This window comes from Fukomys damarensis, unplaced genomic scaffold (assembly GCF_012274545.1).
Source record: "Fukomys damarensis isolate Sample0158 unplaced genomic scaffold, DMR_v1.0_HiC HiC_scaffold_14, whole genome shotgun sequence".
In the NCBI taxonomy this organism is placed as follows: domain Eukaryota; kingdom Metazoa; phylum Chordata; class Mammalia; order Rodentia; family Bathyergidae; genus Fukomys; species Fukomys damarensis.
In genome coordinates this window covers 48,689,549-48,712,149 of record NW_022900926.1, presented here as the reverse complement: position 1 = coordinate 48,712,149, position 22,601 = coordinate 48,689,549, and the positions used below count along the sequence as shown (strand labels likewise).

Sequence of the window (22,601 nt, the reverse complement as noted above, 5' to 3'; positions counted from 1 at the left end):
TTTAAATGAATTGCTCTATTGTGCTTTGATTTCTTATTATTTTTCATTTATCTAGTACAGATTTTTGCTTTGTGGCTTCTAGGAGACTTGTATCTTGATTATAGCAAGCTGTTTTTAAATTATAGCTACTTAACATGGTCATTCTGGGTAAGAACTGAAACAGGAACAACAGAACAAAAGAAAATTTTCCAGTTGTATTCCATTCTTTTCCACATTCTGAATTTTATATCTTTCCGAATTATCATTTATTAATGTAGTTTATTTGATGTATATTTGTTTTAATTTTCATACAAAAGATATGAATGATATATGTACCATATTTGCATTATTAAAGCATTCTGAATTTCTATGTATAATTACTTTTGCCAGTAAGTTTTATATCTTGCTATACTTTTTTCTTATTCCTTAATGTCTCATTCAGTTTGAAGAACTTCCTTTAGTTTTTCTTATATGAAAATATACCGGATTCTTTCAGCGTTTGTTCGTGAAAATCTTTATCCTTCCTGCATTTTTAAATGATAACTTTACTGGGTTCAGTATTTTTGTCTGACAGCTTTTTTTTTCCTTTTATAACTGTGAAAATCTCATGCCATTCTCTCTTGGTCTGTAAGGTTTCTGCTGAGAAGTCAGCTGTCAGGAGGATTGGAGTATCCCTGTGTTACTTCTTTCTTTTCTCTTGCAGCTTTGACAATCTTTCCTTTGTCTTTTATTTGTAAAGGCTTGGCTTTAAGATGTCCTAGGGCAGTCTTGGTTGAGTTAAATTTGATTGGTGACCTTTAACCTTTCTGGACCTGGGTACTGTTATCTTCTTCAGTTTTGGTACGTTTTCTGTATTATTTCTTTGAATAAGTTTTCTACTTCTTTGGTATTCTCAAGTCCTTCTTGAACACCAGGAGCCTGAATATTTACTGTTTTAATATTGTCTCAAAGTTTTGATAAGCTTTCTTCATTTCTATTTTTTAAAATTTTCTCTCTTCTACTGTGTATTTTCAAGTAACCTGTTTTAGAGCTGATTAATTGTTCCTTTTATTTGATCTATTCTGATATCAATACCTTCTTTCTTTTTAAGTATGCTGAGTATGTTTTTCAGCTCACAAATTTTGACTTGATTTTAATTGCCTTCATCTTTTTGTTGTTTCTGTGTTTGTGTATTGAATGAACACACACACACACACACACACACCTGCCGTTGCCATGCACATTGAGTTTCCATAAAACAGCAAACAGTTGCTTTAAATTCTCAAGAGTTCTATCCTACTGATGATTGTCTAGTCATTTTCTGGTACCTCATTTTGGTTACTGGATAAGGTTCTGCTTTCTTGGAAGTTTTTTAGGCTTGTTGGTGTGCAACATTGTCTGGGCATTGAAGTGTCAAGTATTCCAAGTGCGGCTTGCTTTGTGCTCATCTAAAAATTCTAACAGGCTGTTTATTTTCTGTCATCACTTCCCCTGTTTCAGCACAAGAGGGTGCCAGAAGTCTGTTGATGTTTTGTTACTGTTTCAGTAGTAGAGGGCAATCCAAGCCCAGGTTTGTCCAAAATATTATGTTGGTGTATTGTTTAAAAAGAACAGGAAAGTAGTACCTAGAGCGAGTAGTCTATCCCATAAGCCTCTCACTTGGTCTAGGATAGACCCAGATGTCTCATCCACAGTTGCCTATGGGCAGATACTGCAGGATTTAGCCTAGTTCTGGGCACTGTCTTTGAACCATGGTCAGGCTCCTGTGTAATATCTCTGGCCACAGAAACCATGAAGAAACCCTGAGCTCCAGTTTGCCAAGACCGACACAGCACTGATTTAGGACCATGGCCAAAACCTCTGTGGGCTAGACACTGAGGTAGATTCGTGTCCCAGGTCCACCACCACCAGCCATAGGTGATGCTAGCTGGAATACAAGTCCATTAGACAGGAGCTGCATGTACTCTGACGATGGAGCTGTTCCAGGCTTTGTCAATAGGCAGGTCTAAGAATAGTGCTCATTATTATCTTCCCAGTGTTAGATCTTAACAGCCCAGCACTAAGTTCCAGTTGTGGACTTACTACCCTACCCTACCCCAGCAATGTTGTCTTAAATTACCCTGTGCTGCACAAGGTTGGGGTAGCATTGTTGAAAGCAGACTCTGGTCATTTGGGCTGATACTAACTAAGCATGGTTGTGCCTGAGTCTCACAACTGCAAAGACCAGCATAGTCTCAGTGGTACATCATGGCCCAAACTGCAGCTGCTATTGTTTGAGGCCAAAATACAAGTCTGCCTTATTGTGGTACAGGTCTCTGGTGCTGGGACAGTTCTAGAGTTCATCCATGCACACTGGCCTAACAATAGCTGTTCTGTCTGAAGCTGGAGAATGGGTGATGGCAATAGTCTCTTGGCTACCAGGGCTGGTTCTTGGCTGGGTCACGCCAAAGTCTCACCATCTTAGGAAAAGGCAAATGTTCCTCAGGCCCACTGTAGTGCCAGAACTGGTATGACCAAAACTCAGGTTTGCCCTTTAGATACATAGATTTCTGCCTGAACCTGGAGCCTGTCTATAGAATCTATGAGCTCTGAACTCCACACAGGGCCTTCCGTTTCAACTTGGTAATGGGCCTTTCTGTGGCAGGGTTGGCAGTATGTGCCGAGACAAAGCCCTGTGCCAGTATTTATTCCCTGTGGGTTGAATCCTGCTTTCAGCTGTGACCCCTCCCCGCTTCCAGGTTGAAGGAAGGGTGGTGGGTATAGTCCACTAGACAGTCAACCACCTGGCCTACCACAGTTGAATAGCTCAGTGGAACAGCTCAATCCGCACGTATCAGCATGCAAGGGATCACGAGACTTTACCCCGATCTGAATTACTGTGGCTGCCCTTCGGGTTTCAAGTTAAAGACCTGCGCTTAATTCTCCCTCCCCAAATGAAAGATGTTTTTCTGCACTGAGCTGCTTAAAGTTAAGGCAAGGGTGATGCAGGTAGTTCTTTCTTCCCTGCCTTTTTCAGTGCATTTTCATTTTGTTACACTTAAAGAGGGCAACTGTGGTAAGTTGTTTAAAATGTACCTTTTATGCCTAGTCTATCTATCATTTGATCTTATTCATCTTCCTTTAGCTGTGTCCAGTCCTCTATTTGCCTTACCTATTAAATTTCTTGTATCAGTTTTCTTTTTTTTTTCTATTTCTTATATCAGTTTTTTTTCTTTTTTTTCTTTTTCTTTGGTACTGAGGATTGAACTCAGGCCATTGCACTTACTTGCAAGCAGGCAGCGGAACCACTGAGCTAAATCCTCGGCCTTCTTGTATCAGTTTTAGATTCTTTCCTTTCAAGAAATACCATAGTGTTCTTTTTTCACATCTGTTTATAAGTTTTAAATTCTTTTATTTCCTGGGCATACTTTTTCACTTCTTTTATTTCTTTAAATATACCCATCATAATCTCCTATAATGAAAATGTCTTCATTTTTGCGTGTCTGGTTCTGTAAGTTGTTTCTGATGAGTCTCTCACATATTTTAGGATTTTATGATGACAACTCATGTTATCCTGGGACATTTGTGGAAGCTGTTTGAGGCCTGATTTGGAAGTATATTCCTACAGAGAGGATTATTTGTGAGGCCCCACAAGTGTGAATTCTGATCTCAAACATGCTTAAGTATGGGCTTTAAGTATGAGGCATTCTCAGCCAATGCCAAAACAAGCAAATTGCTTCACCTACCATCTACTTCTAGGAGGCCTGTTGTGTTGTTTTGTTTTTTTTCCAGTTTATTTACTTCAGAGGAGCAGCAGGGAAGGGAGAAGAACCTTAGAGGATTCTGACATAGCCTCTTGTTTTACGGCATCCTCTGGTCTCAAGATGAAACAAGTGAAAGCACAAGCTTTTGTGTAGACCAGAGATGGCAAACCTTTTAGGAGCTTGCAGTGATAACGAACAGCTCACTGCAGCACGCATACTGCACAAGATAGGTTCAGCTCTGCTGGTCTAGACCTTTGACGGTAGTCAGCCTCAGCGGAAACTCTTTCTGTAGCCCCGGCTGACCAAGAAGTTTTGGCAGTCTTTACTATCTCAGAGAATTCACTTATTCTCCTGACAGATCACCTTTGTGTTTAAAATACTTTTAAAATATACATAGTCAGCATTTTAAGTCTATACTGAGAAAGCTTCTTCTGACATCGGGTCTAAAATATTAGATGGGAGTTAGATTTTTTTTTTTTAAATGAGGGTTTTAAATCTTGTGTAGTAACTTCTTCAAAAGTTACATTCATAGGATATGTTCAGTGTTTTAGATCACAGTCAAGGGTAGGGAAATAAGTGAAAAAGCAGTAGCTACCATTTTGGGCTAACTCAATAATGCATAGGGCTCTATGCTCATGATCTTGCTTAACCTACCAACTCTAATCTATGAGATAGATTTTTATCATTCCTATGTTAAAGATAAGGATCCTGAAGCTTGGGAGAGGTTCAAGAGACTTACCCAAGGTCATCCAACACATAATTCACCTTGAGTCATCAAAAAGAAAAAGCTAAAGTCTGTTTATGCTGAATGCATCACTATTTTACAAGGAAGCAAAATTAACACTATCCTAAATTTCCATTTAAATTGTGTTGTAGACCAGTGTGGTGTTACCATATTAAAAAGATAATATCAAAGGAATGCCAAAAGCAATTTACCCTGACTCTTTACTGCTTTGCCTCCTCTAAGAAAAATTGCTCTTAGAATACCTCCTCAGGATTTTTCTGGTTCTCAAATCTCAAAACACATTTGTCAACCTAGATGAGAGGGAGCACTATATGGCTAAGGAGTTTAGCAATGAATTGCTAGGCACAGATGCCCTTTGTTCTGTAATGCTTCCCCAACCAGTTCTCTCCCACAACTTCAGCCAGCTAGTTGGGATTTGCTTTTTATAGCGTTAATACATATACCGTGTGAAAGTGTTTTGTTTTGTTTTGTCAAGATAAAAACTTCACTTCCCCCTTGCCCTGATGGTTATGGTTTAGATCTATTATGTCCCTCCAGAAGTCTCATATGTTTGGAAAGTAACTGAATCCTGGGGGCCCTGTACTTACCAGTGGGTTTATCCATTGAAGAGGTCAGTGGCAGAATGTGCTATCAGAAGATGAAGCTTAGTGGTGATCACTGAAGGCATGACCCAGAAGGTTGTAATTTTGTCCCTAGCTCTTCCCTCTTCTTTTCTCCCTTCTGCCTGCTTCCCAGCTACCTAAGGGTGAGCACCTTTCCTCTGCCATCCCTTTCTGCGGTACCATTTCTGCCTTGGAGCCAACCAGCTATAGTCTGAATCCTCTAAAAACCACTAGCCAAAACGAACCTCTCCTCCTTTAACTTGTGGATGACTGAAAGCTGAATAATACACAGTGGGGCCTTAATGTTATACATGAGACTTTACACTAATTTTATGTGTTCATGTTTAGAATACTGCTTTTTCAGGTTGTGTGTCCAAGAAACCTTTTTCTTATGCAGCATTGTTTCTTGATTACAAACTTTTTGGTAGATATTGAAACTGCAACATCTTTGTTTTTTTTCTAAAGTGAGTTTTCATTCTCCTAAAGTAACCAGGTTTGTTAGACCAGAAAAAATCAGGAACAGGAGTCCTTGGAAGATGCTCTTTACTCAAGTTCAGAAATAAGGCAGTTTCCTTGGCAGTTTTCTTCCCTTTGTGCTTGGCTAGTAATTGAGACCTATGCTGCTACCTGTAGGAGCTCCATTGAAGTCCTTACAATCACCGGACATTTCTAAGGCCAAGTACTAAAAAGGAATGTGTCACCACCACTTCAGAGCTTAACCCATTCTCCCTTGACTTTGTACTCTTGGGAAAGCCAGCTTCCTTTGCCTCTGGAAGTTCTTGCCAAAAGGGAGAAATAAGGAGACCAGGCTCCAAGCTCACACTAAAGTCTTTTTGCCCTTTCTATGTGTGGGGGATGAGAAGGACGGTGAAAACTAGCTTATAAATCTTTCGTGAACTAATCCATAATAACGGAGGACAGTATACTTATTAATATTCCAGTCATTTATCTTATGATACCAGACTTTATACACCCATGGCACTTCAATTTTGTAAAGTAGTAGCATCTTAGTCTAGAAAATGCTTCCATCTTCTGGTTTTTTTAATATTTATTTTTGTTTTTTAACTTAGGTAAACTCAGGTGTGTTTCTTAGTACATAATACCATCATTTCTCATTTGTAAAATGACTTTAAAAACCTTGTACCTTAGATTGGTTAAGGATTCGTGTGATAATGAAATTCAGAAAATAAAGGTTTTTTGCTTATAAAGCTGCTCATAAAACTAAAAACTTAGTTCATTTTTTTCCTGCCTTTTTGTCAGTTCTTTTGGCATTAGTTTTTTCCTCTTTTTCTTCTCCTTTCTTCTTCTTTCTTCCAAGCTGAGTTTCTGTAATCTCAGGAGAGAATAAAAATTCATTTCCTAAGAATTTACATTATCTGCATGATGGGGATAAGAATCGTGAAACTGTTCTCACTTTATGCTGTTATTTTGATCACATACTTTTAGAAAAGAGGATAAAGCAGGATTTTTGAGGCAGAACATTAGCCTTTTCCATATTCTCTAAGTGCCCCAAATCCTCTTTCACTCTGTAGTCATCCTTGGTTATTTTCAGATCCAGTGGGTAAACCAGTAAATAACTTCAGTGTCTGACTTAGGGGAAGCCACAAATCCAGGGAGATAAAATGAGAAGTCTTTCTTTAACATAACATGGTTGTCCCTCAGTGTCTGTGGAGGATCATTTCTAGTTACCCCCTCCATACCAAAATCCATGAAAGCTCAGTCCTTTGTATAAAATTGGTTGCTAATTTGCATGTGGCCCATGCATTTATCTCTAATGTTTTTTAAATCATCTCTAGATTACGTATAACACCTAATATAATATAAATGCCATATAAATACTATTGTTGTGATACTGTTTTGTTTTAGAGAATAATGACAAAACAGTTTGTACATGTCAAATACAGGGCCTGTATGTTTTCACTGCACAATTGGCTGAAATCACAGATGTGGAACTCATGGATACAGAAAGCCAACTATAATTTAAAACTAATTAAACTTGGCATCAGAAGTCTAGCTGAAATGTACCAGTGTTATATGCCATTGTCCTTAATTGGTTGCCACATCCAGAAATTAATGTAACTAACTGTTTAAGCAGCAGATGATGTCTAGAGTAGTGGACTTTACTTATATTGGAGACAGGTCCCAATTGTATTTGTTTCTCCTGTGTAAAAATTATACTTGAAATATATAGATTTTATTTGTCTAAAATGATTTTCTTATAACTGTGTCATTAAATCTTCATCAGATTTGTATCTTATCCTCTCACCCGACACAGACTTTAACCCTTCCAATATTTCTATAACTTAAGTTCAACTCAATAATTTATTCATTAGAGCTAAATAAAATAGCTAAATAACTTGTCAGTTATGAACATATCCTACATGGGCTGGCCTTCAATAGGAATTTCTGGAGGTGTGACTTTTTATTTTGTATTCTTACAGATGCTGTAGTAATAGTAGTTAAGATATATTAATGTGAGAAATAGAAAATTACATATACTTAAATGTTGACAGATTACTGCCAAAATTTATGAATAATTTATGAGTTTTCCTATATTTCATAATCAAAAATGACATTATGTTAGATATATTAACAAAGATGTACAGAATCTCAAAAATGACAGAAATCAAGAGACAGAATCAGAGACCTGGCCTAGGAATCAGATGTGGGTGGTATGAAATCTCAACCCCTCTGCACACTGGCCATAGGACCTCAGGATAAACATGCCTACTTGTCTAATACTAGTGTTATTTACCTTACAGGTATTGTAATGATAAGTCCTTAGAGACTTATCATGAGAAGTCCTTAAACTGTGATACATTCCACATAAATGGCTATGATTTTGTCAGTAATCTTAAACATCTACTTCTGTTACTGTTAGAGACCAGTGCTCTGTTTAGCTCTGCTTCAAAAAGCTATTTCATGTTAAATGTTGTAAAGTAGGTCAAATAAGACGATATGAACATTTGTTTTTTCATGCTTCATGCTTTGCCTGCTATCACATATTTTGTCTGATAACTGTGTAAATGTCTGGCCACAATTTCTGGTCAGGTCACGTCTCTTGAAAAGAGGATCTTCTTACATTTTTATAGATTATTTAGCTATTTTGTTTAGCTCCTATTAATAGAATAGTAAGTTGAACTTGAGATACAGAAGTATTGATTGGATAAATACCTTGTTGGTAGATGAAAGGAAAAAAACTATATTAATGCAAGAACATTTCTGTGTATAAGATCAGTCAACGAGAAAATAATCTTTAAAAATTATAATTCCAGAGGAGCACATTGGCAAGAAGGAATGTTTGTACTGGTAGACAAAGGGAAAGGGAGAGTGGAACCAGTTGATCTCTTGCTGCTCCTCCAAACCCAAAGTCCTGTCATCCTTCAGGGGTCAAAAGCAAAAGAGAACCATCAAACCTCAAATATAAAAGTGGTTGGAGGACAGCCATTTTTTAGTATGATACTTATTTGTGAATTTATTTTTTTTTATATTCAAATTGTGTACAAACTCACATGGGCCCACACTGGGATCCTAATGTTTATAATTGAATCTATAAGAGTGATTGCTTGCCAAATATTCTTGCTAGCTGCTGGTAATGTTATAACTGTTTTCTGTGATCTCTTGTAATCTACTTTTGCCATATTATAGCTCAAGGTAAATACAACACAAACAACATTATTTAGACTTGTGTCTTAAGGGCACAAGGCTCTAATTTCGGGTGAAAATGACCCAATATATTGCTTTCTAAGGTTTATTGCTTTTTGCTAGTTCTCATTTTTCCCCACCCCAAGTTATTGAATGTTCTATAAAACTTAAAACATCTTGCTTCTAAAACTGTGTCCTCTTTATTGTCTGAAAAGAAAAATGGAAGAACATTTCACAGGCTACTAAAAAAAGAAAAAGAAAAAGATGGACAGTCCACTTGGGGTTTCTGTTACAACTGTAGCAGCACCTAGGCCTTTGGGTGTGTCGTCATCCTATGAGAAGCCATGGACAGAAACATCATTTCCATTACTCTCGTGGTGAAAAGGATGGATACAAGTGCTTGTTTTAAACATTTTTCTTTTCCTAGTCCTCATTTTCTGGCCACCACAGATGGTCACAATGATGCTGTGAAGCAAGAGTCAGCATCTTGATTCCTGAACAGGAAAGTAACAGAACAACCATAAATACAAGAGAAGGGGCTTTGGGTAGAAGAGTAATTATTTAAAAAAGAAGAAAAAAAAAAAACAGGCAGAGGTCACACATTTTATAGTATTTATTGCAACAAAGGTTTCTGATTGCCCCATTCCCAGCAGCCCAAGCCTCTTCTCCAGGAAACTGAGCAGAATGCTAAGTTTAGAAAGCAGGTAGGAAGTCAGTTTTTACAAAGTGAAGTGGAAAACTTTCTGCCCACCCTTTTCTCCCTCCCCTACGCTTCCCTGTCTGTATTGGATGCATCCCTACTTTAAAGCAGCTTGGACTCCACCAGTCTAATCATTCTTAACATGAGCCTTTGTGCTTCACTTTTCTTTTGCTCAGTGGTACCTTTGGAGTCCCATCAAAGTTTTGGTCCTGTTCCTAGAAAAGCATGCACTTAAGATTTTATATTGATATTTCAGAGCATTCTCAGACTGCTCCACTACAGCCATTAGGCTTATAATGAAAATCCTCTGATCCAAACCCTTTTTAAAAAGTCAGACTGCTCTTTCACATTACACAAAATAACAAATGAAAACAAAATGTGGTGACATGAACTGCCTAAACACACGACCCCCTCATTACTTTAAATCCATTTTGAAATGAAACTAAGAAACCTCTAAATGCTGGTTCTAACCTCTAGATGCTGCAGCTATATGTACTGCATAGAGTTGTGCTGCCTTCATTTCAGACTTCTTTGGGCCTCAGTTTCTCCATCTCAAAACTGACTACTGTTCAGGGACAGCTTCTTCATCTTGCTGCTTCTGCTTCTTCTTCTGCTTCTGCTTCTTGCTTCTTGTTTCTTGCTTCTTGCTTCTTCCTCTTCCTCTTCTCCTCTTCCTCCTCCTCCTGCTACTCCTCCTCCTCTTTCTCTTCCTCTTCCTCTTCTTCTTCCTGTTCCTTTTTTCTTCTTTCTTTTCCCGGTATTAGGGATCAAAGACCTTCAGACTGAAGACCTTTAGTTTGCCAGGCCGATGTTGTGCCACTGAGCTACATCCCTGGCCCTCTGACTCTACTCTTCTGTGTTCAGATTCAGTGCTGTGTAGTTCAGTGAACACATGATCAGTAGTCCTGAGCATGAGCTCTTTGTGCCATTCATTTCGTTCACTCAGATCATGTATGAGTTTGTTTTTGATAAGCAGGTCATTGTTGGCACACGCGCGTGTGTGTACAGTTTCTGTTTTGAATTGAGTCCATTTATTCATTCATTCATTTGTACCTGGGAATGAACTTGGGACTTTGTGCTTGTGAAGCAAGCGGCAGAACCACTTAGCTAAATCCCCAGCTTTTTAATTTTTTTAGTTCAGTTATTTCTGTTCTCTTCCTTTTCTTTTTATCACTCTATCCCCAAGCCAAAAAAAATTTTTTTTTGATGTATAAACTTCCCGTTATTTGCACCATGTAAAGTGGTTAGCCAGTGGTCCTCTTAGTGCAGTGGGCAGTGCGTCAGTCTCATAAAGTGGTTAATTAATTCCCTGTGTTGTTAAATGTAAATAAGTTTGGGCAGTAGAGAAGAAGGTAATAATGCTGCCAAGTGAGTGAGTATGGTGCTAATGTAGAGGGGCACTTGCTCATATGGACATAATAAGCGGTCACTTAAGTGAGAGAAACAGGAGTACAGTTCCAGAGAGGAAGGGCAAGGTAGTATGAATTTTACAACCTATTTCTCCTTAGCCTCCCTCCTCGAAGTGAACCCTCTTTCCCCGTCTGAGGAAAAAAAAGAAATTTTTAATTTGGGCATTTATGTCTCCCAGACTATAAAACCCAGCCATAATGATGAGCTGGTAAAATGACTATTTATTAGACACCAACTTTGCAACAGACACAGAAGTAGAAACTTTGTGGATTTTTAATCTCCTTTAATCCCTTTAATTACCCTTTGGGATTTGTGTAGCTACTTCTGTTTTTCATATGAGGAAACTGAGGCTCAGAGAGACTAATCAAATGCATATAAGCAAATTGTAAAGCAAGAATCTGAGCACAAATTATTTTAGTACATGCCTTGTCAGAGTATATGCCCACTGGGATGCCATCTAGTAGCTGGTAAAACAGTGATGTGGTTTACAGTGTCCTGTAAAACTATATCTGGCTTTTTAAATCAGCCTGTAGCTGGGTTTACTATTATTGCTGCTCCTCATTTTCTGCAGCTAAATACAATTCATGAGATAATTTTTGAAGTCAGAGGCATGCCTAAAACAGAGAACAAAAAGTGACATGTTTCTCGGGATTTTTTGAAAAGGTTTTTTTTTTTTTTCTATTTTATTCCCCCCCCCACCCCGCTCCTGGTACTGGGATCAAACTCTGGACCTTGCACTTGATTTGCATTTGATTCATCACTCTGTCTGGCATATTGGAGGAATCCAATGACTACATCAAATAAATGGTTACCTGGGTGCAGGCCTCAATGAAAGGCAATTTGTTATACAATGATTAAATGAACTGATTTTGTGGTAGTAAATACAGAAAGCAAGACTATAGCATTCCACACTGGTATGACTTTGTTGTCTACATTCCAGGAACAAAATATCATATAGCTTGATATATAACTCTTTGAAGCTCTTGTTAGGATTTTACATTCCATTTCCTAAATCCCTTTGTGCGCTTACATGTGTTTATTACCCTACTTTCACTGAAAAAAGGACTAATAATTTTATACTGTAATGTACCTGCTCTGTGACAAAGCCTTGTTTTAAAAAAAAAAAAAAAAAGCCATTTTCCAATTTAATAGCTCAAGGAAGAAGATTGTCCCTAGGGGAACTGTGACACAATTTTCAGTTTACTCATTGTGCATTTGTCCTTCAGTACTAAAATAGGGAGGAAAAATGGATGAATATGAAAGGAGAAACAGAATAACTAAGCTCCAAGGTCATCAGTGACACTAAGAGGAGTAAAAGTGATAAAGTGAACACAAAAAAATCAAACTGTGAAAAATGAAATAAAATTGCTCATAGCAAGGAAAAAGTAAGGGGAAAAATAGCACAGAGGAAATCTTTGTAGTACACTTTGGGGGACAGGAATAAAGTCCACACAAATGAGTAACTCTTGGATAGGGCCAAAGAACACACTATAGCCCTTACCAAACTTTAGAGGAAAATTCCTGAAAATGTAGGCCAATGAAAGCTCGAAGTTAGAATACAAGGCTAGTTTCCTGGACACACACACACACACATGTGCACACCACCAGGAAGAAAGTCTGGTGTCAGTTTATGTCTTCAAGAGTCTTCTAAACAGGCACAGCATAAATTAGAGACACTGCTGGTGTAGGAAGAGTATTGAGCCTTTTTGAGCAATGAAGAAGAAAACTAAGCAGGGTGGATTTGAGCTCCTCTGCTGACCTTTCCTGAGATTATAAATTTATCATTGTGCGTAGCATGGCCCTCCTTTCCCAATACTACACTTCTTTCTCAACCCACTTATCCTGGGTTGGGGAAAGCCATTCATTATTTAGAAGGCAGTGGCACTGATGGAATGCATGTAACTCAGTTTATTTTTGTAATGTCTGGCTGTTGTGTTTAAATAAAAGTATCAGCAGAAATAGAATGTTGTCCTACACGTGGGCTGTATGCTGATTTCGGTTGTTGTAGGAAGTCTTTGGCCTCTGTGACTATACATTGGCTATCTCAGACTCTCTAGAGTGTTCTAATTTATAGGTTTTTTTATAGGTTTTATTTTAATGCTATTAGAAGTAGAACAATAGTAAAAACGACCTGCTGACTCAAATATGAGAGCTCTTTTTATTTAATTTAAAAGCAAAATTTTGGTAATGAGACTTTTTTCTGTATCCCCAAATATTTAGTTCTTGGCCTTTACCATGTAAAAGATGATAGAATACAGAATGAACCAATGATCAAGTTTTGCGTTGAGGTAATAAATTAAAAGACTGTCACTAAAACCATTCATGTTCACTTTTTTTTTTTTTTGCCAGATGTTCTTTCTGTGACCTACTTCTGTGGATAAGAAAAATGATTTTGCCATCTTTCTGTGACATTATGGCCATAGTGAACTATTCCCAAGTGTCTTAGTATAGGGACCCTCAAGAGGATAAGCATTAATTATTTTCAGACTGCTGATGCATCACCTCCATGGTGTCTGTATTTGTCTTTTTAAAATGCTTCATCACTCTCTAATTATAGGTGATCTTATGGGATTATATCTCCAGAGTTGATAGACTGGGATGACACAGTATGCATGGAAAGTAATCACTTGAAAGATTGGTGAGCCAAGGTAATTGTTAATATCCAAATTATGCCGGTGTTCAGAATAACACTTATATTCACATTGTCAATGTCACCACCTGCCTAATTCTCACATGTTAAATCACTTGCCGAGTGAGGTCATCTTTAAGCTTATGTTGTTCCAAATAAAAGTTAATCATTTAATTCTAATTCTTGGAATCATACAATGTTACCCCAACAAATAACTTCCGTAAGAAACAGAAAATCACCATGGAATTCCTGGAACCTTTCTCTCTCTGATAGTCACTTCTTTGTAGCACTAGGATGAGCTGTGAGGGCTACTGTCCCCTACTCTCAACTTTAAGGACTGTGATTCAGTACAAAGCAAAGAAAGCTCCATGTAATGCTCCTGGTGTTTGGGGGTGGGGGTCAGGATGTTTTGCCAAGTAACATAGAAGTATTAGAGTACAGGGGCTGAAAATAGCAAAGTTCCCGATGTTTTTAATCTCTGTTCTGTAAAAAACAAAAACAAAATTATTTTCCTTGATACCTCTGTAGAAAAGTAGCAAATCTGGATTCTAGTGGTATAGTTCATCTGTATAATTATTTGTTCATTACAGCAACTCTTAGCTGCAATCAAGCTTATGTACAAGCATTTATGGAATCTTTCTGAGCTCAAGACCTCATGAAGGTATATGCAGAGATTTAGATAAGATGTTACTGTTCCACATGCAAGTTTGCGTGGAGTTTTGTTGTTGTTGTTGTTGTTTGTTTGTTTTGTTTTAATAGGGTTAGGTAAGAATGAGTTTTATTAAGAAAACTAAAACAAGTTTCAACAAGAAGTGTGTAGTCTCTGTCTCTGTGCCTGTTCCAGGGCTGCTGAACATGCCATAAGGCTGTGTCTGGTAATTGAGTATCACCAGGGCTTTGCAACTTTTCTCAAATCCCACTCTGAGAAGCTACACACTTCTCCAGGATTTGAGGTCAAGTGTTTAATCCATGTTAAACATAAAACTGGAGTCTTGGAACATGATGAGCATGTCAATCAAGTAATAAGGGTGCCTTTCTTATCCTTGCCTAACACTTTCGAAACTCAGTACCATTTTAAACAGGAAAGTTGGGAGGGAGGAGAAGAATTCCATCCAATTTGATTTCCCTACTGTGTAACAGATGTGCCCACAGGAACAACTGCACAGTGTGAGGCTGTCAGGTTTCCAAAATAATTTAGCTAATGGGCCTCATTGCTCACAGACCTGAAATCCTAGAGAACCAATGTGAAGGTTAGAGATGAGTGCAGAACTTGAGGCTCATGAGAGCAAGTGAGTGAAGGAGTTTTTGTGGACAGTATTCCTAACTTGGGAGTTCCAAATTGCCCTACCCAAAATGTGAAGCAGCTATCCTTGCATAATGGGAAAGAAAGCACACATAAGTCCTTGTGCTAACAATCAGTTGATTTAAACTTATGGAAAAAGTTTTGGTTGGAGAAAAGGTAGAATACTGAGGGAGCACTGCAGCATTTCCTCCTTCAGAGGTATTTCTGAATAATCTTTCTCTTGAATGGCTTGGGTGTACAGGTAATGGGAAAAGCTGACTCAAGGCTGCCTCCAGGCTCAGCACAGAATATATTCTAGGTACCACTTTAAGTATGGAGAGGGCCTGAAAATCAGTAGCATTAAGGCTGTTATACAATTCAAATTTCCCCCTAGGAAAAAAATGTTTATGAAATTCTGCTTTAGTAACCTGCGTATGAACTACTTGTTTTCTGCAAACATCAGAATTAATGGCACCTATACTCTAAACTAGTCTATGACATCGTGTTTTCTAATCCATTATTCTTTCTACTTAAAGTCAACATTTTGTTTTGTGCCTGAAGTTTTCTCTTAAATTTACAGAGAACCATGGAGATCAGTTGCTGACTTGTTAGTGTCACTTTGGAAGTCTTCACCCAACTTCAGGCTCGCTGCTCCCTTTAGCTTCCCCTGTATTAGTTAAGTACAGAGCCACCGCTTGAGGAGAGTGTGACACACAGGGGCTGGGCTGACTCAGCTGTGGCCTGCAGCAGGTCTTGCTCCACTCCCGCACTAATTAATCACAGCAAGATAGTCTTTGGGCATTTTAAAAAATACTTCCCTGAGGCCAAAATTAAAATCCTTCAGTAAGCATTAAGTAGTCCAGGAATGAATTCCATAAGTGGAAGGAGGGATATAAGGAAGTATGTTTGAAAGGAGAGTTGCTACACCATCTCATGCACCATCTGTCAATTCCCCAGCATTTTTATTTTAATAAAAAAATTTACTGAAGACCATGGGATATGCAGTAATTTGTTGAGCAGTCAAACTCATAGGATAGAAATACAAAAGATTTTGAATTTTCCCCCCATTGTTCTCCTTCAGCCACATTTTAGGATGAACTGAGGTGATGTTCTTTTTCTTTCTTCCTTCGTTTATTTAAAAAAAATTAACAGTGTAATTCACAAATTTTAATTGGTCAGTTTGATGAGTTTTGATAGCTATGTAACACTAGGTTCTTTCAACCTTGGCACTGTTGACATTTTAGAAGAGATAGTTGTCTGGTTTTGTTTTGTTTTCTTTTGTTTTTTGTTTTTTATAAAGAGCTGTCCTGTTGTTCCCTGGCCTCTATCCATTAGATGCCAAACACATTCCTCTTGTCATGACAATCAAAAATGTCTCTAGACATCGCCAGAGAGCTCCTGGGGCCACATCACCCCTGGTTGAGAACCACTGATAGACATCCATGTCACCAACATCCAAGAAGCAAGTATAGATTGTATCTGTTTGCCAGAAAAGTTTTTTCCAGCTGTTGCTGTTGTCATCATCGTCACTGTCATTATTGTCATCGTTTGAGGCAAGGTCTCACTATGTATCCCTGGCTGTCCTCAAATTTGGAATCCTCCTTTTCCAACCTTCCCAGTGTTGGAATTACAAACTCTATACCACTGTGTCTGACCTTCCCAGGCTTTATCATCAGGCTTCCTTCCTTCCAGAACTATGGTCTCCATTTTCTATCATCTTGTATTCATTGTGCCTACATTTGGATTTTATATAAATTAAGTCATACACTCTGAGCATCACCTAACTGATGTTTTTGCAATTTATGCATGCTAAGTGTCTTATCAGTAATTCTTTCTTTTGTTGCAGAGTAGAGTAGTATTCCATTATAAGAATATGCTATGATTTGTTAATCCATTTTCCCCTTAATGGGCTCTTGGATTGCTTTCTCTTGGAGCTGTTTTGAATAAGGCTGTTATAAACACTCTGGTAAAATATTTTTTAAGGATGTGTTTTCATTTCTGTTGGGTAAATGTCTAGGCATGACACTGTAGGGTAGATGTAAAGTAACACACATCTGCTCTGCAGTGTCTTGCCTGGGTATTGCAGAGTAGTTTAAGCCACTTTACACTCCCCCAACTGTGCATGAGAGTTCCAGTCGTGCATGTCATCTCAGTGTGTCAATCCTTTTATTTCCTATTTTCTGGATATCTCATTATGATTTTCATTTTTGTTTCCCTAACAGCCAAACCAATGATATTGACACCTTTGCGGGTGCATTTTGGTCATTTTTGTATCTTCTCTTGTGTAAGTCTTTCATGGCTGATTTCAATGAGTACCAGCTCTGTAATAGGTTTGAGTTTCACAGGAAACCCAGAGAATGAGAAAACTTTTTCCATGTCAATAATTGTGGTCTAACTAATAGACACTATTATGAGACATGCTTTTCTGTTTTTGTTTTGTTTTCTTCTCTGTATCAACATACTATGAAGTCTAGAGAGCATTTATCTTTAGTGAAGGTAGACGTACGCACTCTTCCTAATTAGCTGGACAAGTGTACAAAACTGCTTTAATTTTCTTTGAGTTAGCCTTTGAATACCCAGGGCATCCATACAACAGTCAGGCCTAAATTGTCCTTCCATGGTATTGACAAGCAAATTAACAACAGGAACCTGTCCCCATACAAGGCCATGAGTCACCTTTGTTACTCCTGCCCCAGGGAATTTCCTGATGAGACTTTTTCTGAAAGTCCTTCTGCCTCCATTTTTCTTTTACCTTTACAGATATGACTTTAGTTTTTAAAAATTAAGTTTTCTATCTAGAAAGGCAATTTTTCCATTCCCATTTTTTAATAATAGAATTTAGCTGTCTCCTTTTCATTTCAGTGAACTGAATGAACTCACAGGCTTTCTTTGTTTTTAGTTTCTGTCTAGCAAAATAATTTCATTTGTTAAAGTGGTATGTTCAAGTCTGTCCTGCTTAGCTAACCAGACAGAAATTCATCTCTGGGTACTTCGGGACCTAGGTTCTGAACAGGAGACAGTGACACTTGAAGCAAGGTGATTTCTCAGTGTATTTGAAATGGGACATAGTGGCAGTTTTTGTGTGTTTGTAGACATGAAGTTGTATGTCTGTTGTGCTTTGTAAGCAGTAAGGCAGTGGTTAGTTACTGAATATCATTTCCTGCTGGAACAAATGCAGCTACTTGAGAACAATTCCATGTGTGGGATAAGAAATGGATAAGATCGAGCTGAGCCTTGTCCTACAAAAATCACAGCCATCCAACTTTTATAAATGAGTGGGGAGGGGGAAGTGGGAGGGATTGGGGAAAGGAAAGAAGGGAAAGGAATACATACAAGAAAAGGAAAAAATGGAAGCAAACTCTTTGTAAATAGGGAGAGTTAGTGGGATTGAAGGGAGGCCAGGGGAATGGGGAAAAAAATAAGAAGCAAGATACATCATGTAAAAGTACAAATTCCCAGTGATGAATGTCATCATACCTAAAATGTACCAATAAATTTAATGAATAAAAAAATGGAACTGAAATTTGCTTCAAAAGAGTTCTGTAGCAGGGGTTTGGATAACACAAGAATGGCTATAAGTTCGTAATTACTGTTTCTGGGTAATAAATGCATATTAGCTTGTTATGCTGTCCTCTGTATTAGGAAATATGGTAATACTTGAAATTTATCATAAATTCAAAACAAAAGACCACTAAGTGTCCAGATTGTTGGTGCCTTGGGTTGCTGGAGAAAGAAGGCAGATGTTTAAATGGGGAAAGAAGACTGCTTGGGGGTAACCAAACCAAATCTAAGCCAGAAGCTTTTTTTTTTTTCCTGGTTTATTGGTATGTCAAAGTAAAAAGATTAGTGTCTTACTGATCTGACCTGCCCCCAACATTTTCCTTCCTACATTTGCTTATAAGCATCCCACTAATGTTATAAGCCTGAGATCCTTGAGAATAGGAACAAGATCATGATGATTCTCTAATACTGGGTCTTGGTGGTCCAAAATCCCTTCTGAGGTAATCTTGTGGGCCCATTCTGTTCCCATGCATTTCTCATGCCTTAAAAAGATAGACCATGAACAAAACATGGGGAAAATTTAAACATTTTTTTAAAAGGAATGTTTTACTCCTAAAAAAAGTGGAAAACATGTTACAAAAGTGTTTACAGGCCTTACCTTTGAGTGGACCAAATGGAGCTGTTCTCAAGGCAAGGTAGGCTCAATGGAATACTTGTTGGTACTCATAGTCTTTTAGCAATTAGGTTCTGTTGCAGATAACAGTATCTGAAACACTTAATGAGTTTCAGATTTTACTCCTGATCAAAACATAATTTTGTTTTTTCATGCAACTTTATAACTTGGATAGTTATAGTCTTCTATTTTCATCAGATAAAAACTTATGTTCCTGTTTCTCCTCTCAGAACTTCTCTAGTCCCTGAAGGTAACATTTTGCTGCAGTGGACCCTTATATGTTTAATGTTAGTCTGGCAGCTCTCCAGTCTTGAATTTTAGATTTCATCGAGTTAAGCAGAGGGAGGTTTTTGGCTTCGTGGTTTTATTTCCCAAACATGAGTATAAAGGAAAACTGCCAGTTTGGGGCCAGTCTCAGAAAATGCACTATCTGCTGCAGTTCTCAACCAGGCAGAAACAAAGAAACCCTTGTTTACAGATGAAATAGCCAAGGTGTTAAAAGGCCAAGTGATCCCACTGTGTTATGTCTAGAAGATGCACGTGTACTTTCTCCAAAGCAGGCTGCTCCTAAAGCAGTGCTGCCTTGACATTTCCAACTTGCATTGAAGTGAGCAGTTTGCTCAGTCAATCAAGAGGACAACTCGTTGAACTTGCTTTTTTATAGAAAGATGGTAAATGCACATCTTATAGTAAACTAGAAACCAGCAGTTTATGGCTGTTAACTGATTTTAAAGGACACCAGTAATTCTCCGGGAAAATGCAGTTGAGCTGTGGTCATTTCTAAATATTCAATTCCTCTTAACTAAAGAAGTCCACACTCACTGTAATACACATTGTAATACACTAGTGATTATGACTGGTTAAATTTTATGTCCATTTATTTCCACCATTTCAGAGTATCTTGATGAATAATCATCCAGAATCTTCTTTCCAGTTAATCTTATGTACGAGTTGGACATGTCTGAAGGGCCTAATTATTATAAATTCAGTCAAATAGTTTAGTACATTGCAGATCGATGGCTTAGTAATCCTAGACTCAGAAATGAATTTCTCAGGAGTGGGCTCTGTCAGTCATTAAGGATGTGCTGCTTTGATCCCCTGAAGAGTATTGCGTGTTACACACATTCATAGATGCCCTATACAACCCTATCAATGGTATCTAGGCTTAGTCATTTTTCAAGTAGCAGGTGATATTTTATGCATTGCTGCCTGCATTCCTATATTTGTAAACACTATGGATGTGACGCTTTTTCTTCAGATTTAGTGTCTGCACCTTCAGTATCTGTCACTGGTAGATGTATTGTTACTTGAAGGTGGTATAAAAAATCCTATTTAAATTTGGACTTTTTGTGTGTGTACAATCAGCCGTATGTGCTTCTTCCTTTAAAAAAGTGATTAGGAAACATGAATTCATGCATGAAGAACAGAGAAAGAGGTGCTTCTTGTAACAATATTTAAAATAACCATTTAGGCCTAATAGTATTTCCAATAATTATAAGCTCTTCCACTTTCTGATCACCTCATCTGTGCAGGGCCTGCCAGGCAATTTATGTCTTTTATCACCAGTCCCCATCACCTTGTGTGGGCAGACTTGGAGGAACCTGAGCTTTGGAGAGGCCATTCAGCTACTGGTGTTGGGGAGGGAGTTGATTTCAGCTTTCCCAGTGTTTAGAGCTGTATCTTTCTGCTTACCTACATACAGCCTTGAGCTAGTTACAAAGGGCTGCCTTTTTACATTAATCTGCTTTCACCTCTCCCTGTTTACTGTACTTATCTCCAATTCTCCAGTCTTCTCTGATCAATCGGAATTCATCTTTCTGCATTTCCTAGGTGAACATGATACTTCCAGCTTCTTATGGAGCTTAGACAGTAAGTAGGCAGTGACTACTTGCCCCTGTCTGTATTTCTGTATAATAATACAGTCCCTTTTGGGTTTCCATGGAGTTTAAAGTAAAAAGCCTAGGGTCTGGGGATTTAGTTCAGTGGCACCATGCCTGCCTTGTAAGAGCAAGTCCTGAGTTTGATCCCCGGTTACCCACCCCCCACAAAAAGTGAAAAGCCCGAGCCAACAGTAAAATATCACCCAGCATCTTCTTGATTGTGCTACCTTCTAATATGAGAATTTTTCTTAGCTTTTTCTTCACTTAGAAATCTTCAAGTCATTCTTTACCCTTTTTATAAAATAAACAAGTTAATCAGACTTTTATAATCCCACTTTATTTCCAGCAAATCGAATTAATAGATGAGAACTAAATGGCGTTTACTTTAAAGTGGATGTATCATCATGTTTTCCTTTTTAAAGATTCACATGTCTTACCTATTATATTTTTAAAGGAATATCTGAATAGTAAATGGTTAAAGAAAATGAGCATCTGTGGTTACAATTTGATTTTTCTTTCACGAAGCCTTACCTGTTATTTGATTATTCCAAATCATAGTCTTTCTTACTGAGTTGACTAAACTATGCCAGTACAATGTATGTTGCTGTCTAGACTTACAGACAAAAATTCTTTTCTGAGATTTCAGGCCACTGTCTCATCTCTCCCATTGACATTCCTCATCTTCCAGGGCTTTCTCTTCTAATCAAAGATTTATTTAAGCAGGGTTTTAATTTGCCATTGTAACTCTTCTTTCTCCTCTTTACATTTAACTCAAAAGAAGGCATCTACTTTTTTCTCAATGAGTTAGGGTGACATCATTCCAATTATTAAGTCTGGCTTAAAACTGGAATATTATAGATTCCTTCTTCAAATAGTTAACATAGCAGTTATCTCTTACCATAATTAGATAGTTGGGAGCTTTTATGATGAAATGAATATAAGTCTCAGAGGCAAAGACCTGACTGCAGACCGGCTTTCTTACCAGCTTATAACCACAGGTAAAAATTACTTAACTTTTTGGAAATTCAATTCCTCATTATAATTTGGGGACAACTAAATTAGATATCTAATCCAAATGGATTTTATAAGGATTTAGTAAGATGAGACTTATCTGGCACATATTTCTTTATTGTAGATAAAACCAATTAACATTTTCTAAAGCATTATGCAAAATATTATAAAATATACTCTGTTGATAGGTAAAGGAGAAAAGCATGAAAACATTATTAACAACAACAACAAAACATTTATTAAATATTTGGGAGAATATTTAAACTTAGATAGTAATGAAATAAATTCAGACAAAAATATTAGACACCATTTTTTATTAAATTAGCATTAATTTTAAAAAAGAAAAAATCTAATGCTAGTATTTTCAGTTGATATGGCTCATTTGGAAAAAATGCATCAGAGTATAATATTACCTCATACCTTTCAATCCACCAATACCATTTCTGAAACTTTATCCCAGGAGAATATTCCAAACCATGGAAAACCGAATCTATAAACATGACAATAATTCAGTGTTATGATTTTAATAATAAACCTGGGAACAATTTGATTTCATAATGTTTTAAGATTAAAAATACTAAGCAGCATTTAAAAATATCATCTAAAAATGTGTACATATGATAATCTGTATGAAAAATGCATCTTAAAACTGTATAGAAAAATAGTTAAAATCATAGATATACTAGAGTATTTTATAGCATATGTTCATTTTTCTTTCTCATTTCCCTAGGACTTTTGTAAAATAGTATTACTTTTAAGATTAAAATTAGACTTGTAAATATATTTAGTCTGACAAAAACATCGAATGCCTGTTCTGTGTTC

At 37.4% G+C, this 22,601-nt stretch overlaps 1 protein-coding gene across 2 annotated transcripts in view; it reads left to right on the top strand.

The window, feature by feature from the left end:
* Ube3d (ubiquitin protein ligase E3D) overlaps positions 1–22,601 on the top strand; it is a 150,394-nt gene that overhangs the window by 110,873 nt on the left and 16,920 nt on the right. The window lies entirely within an intron of this gene.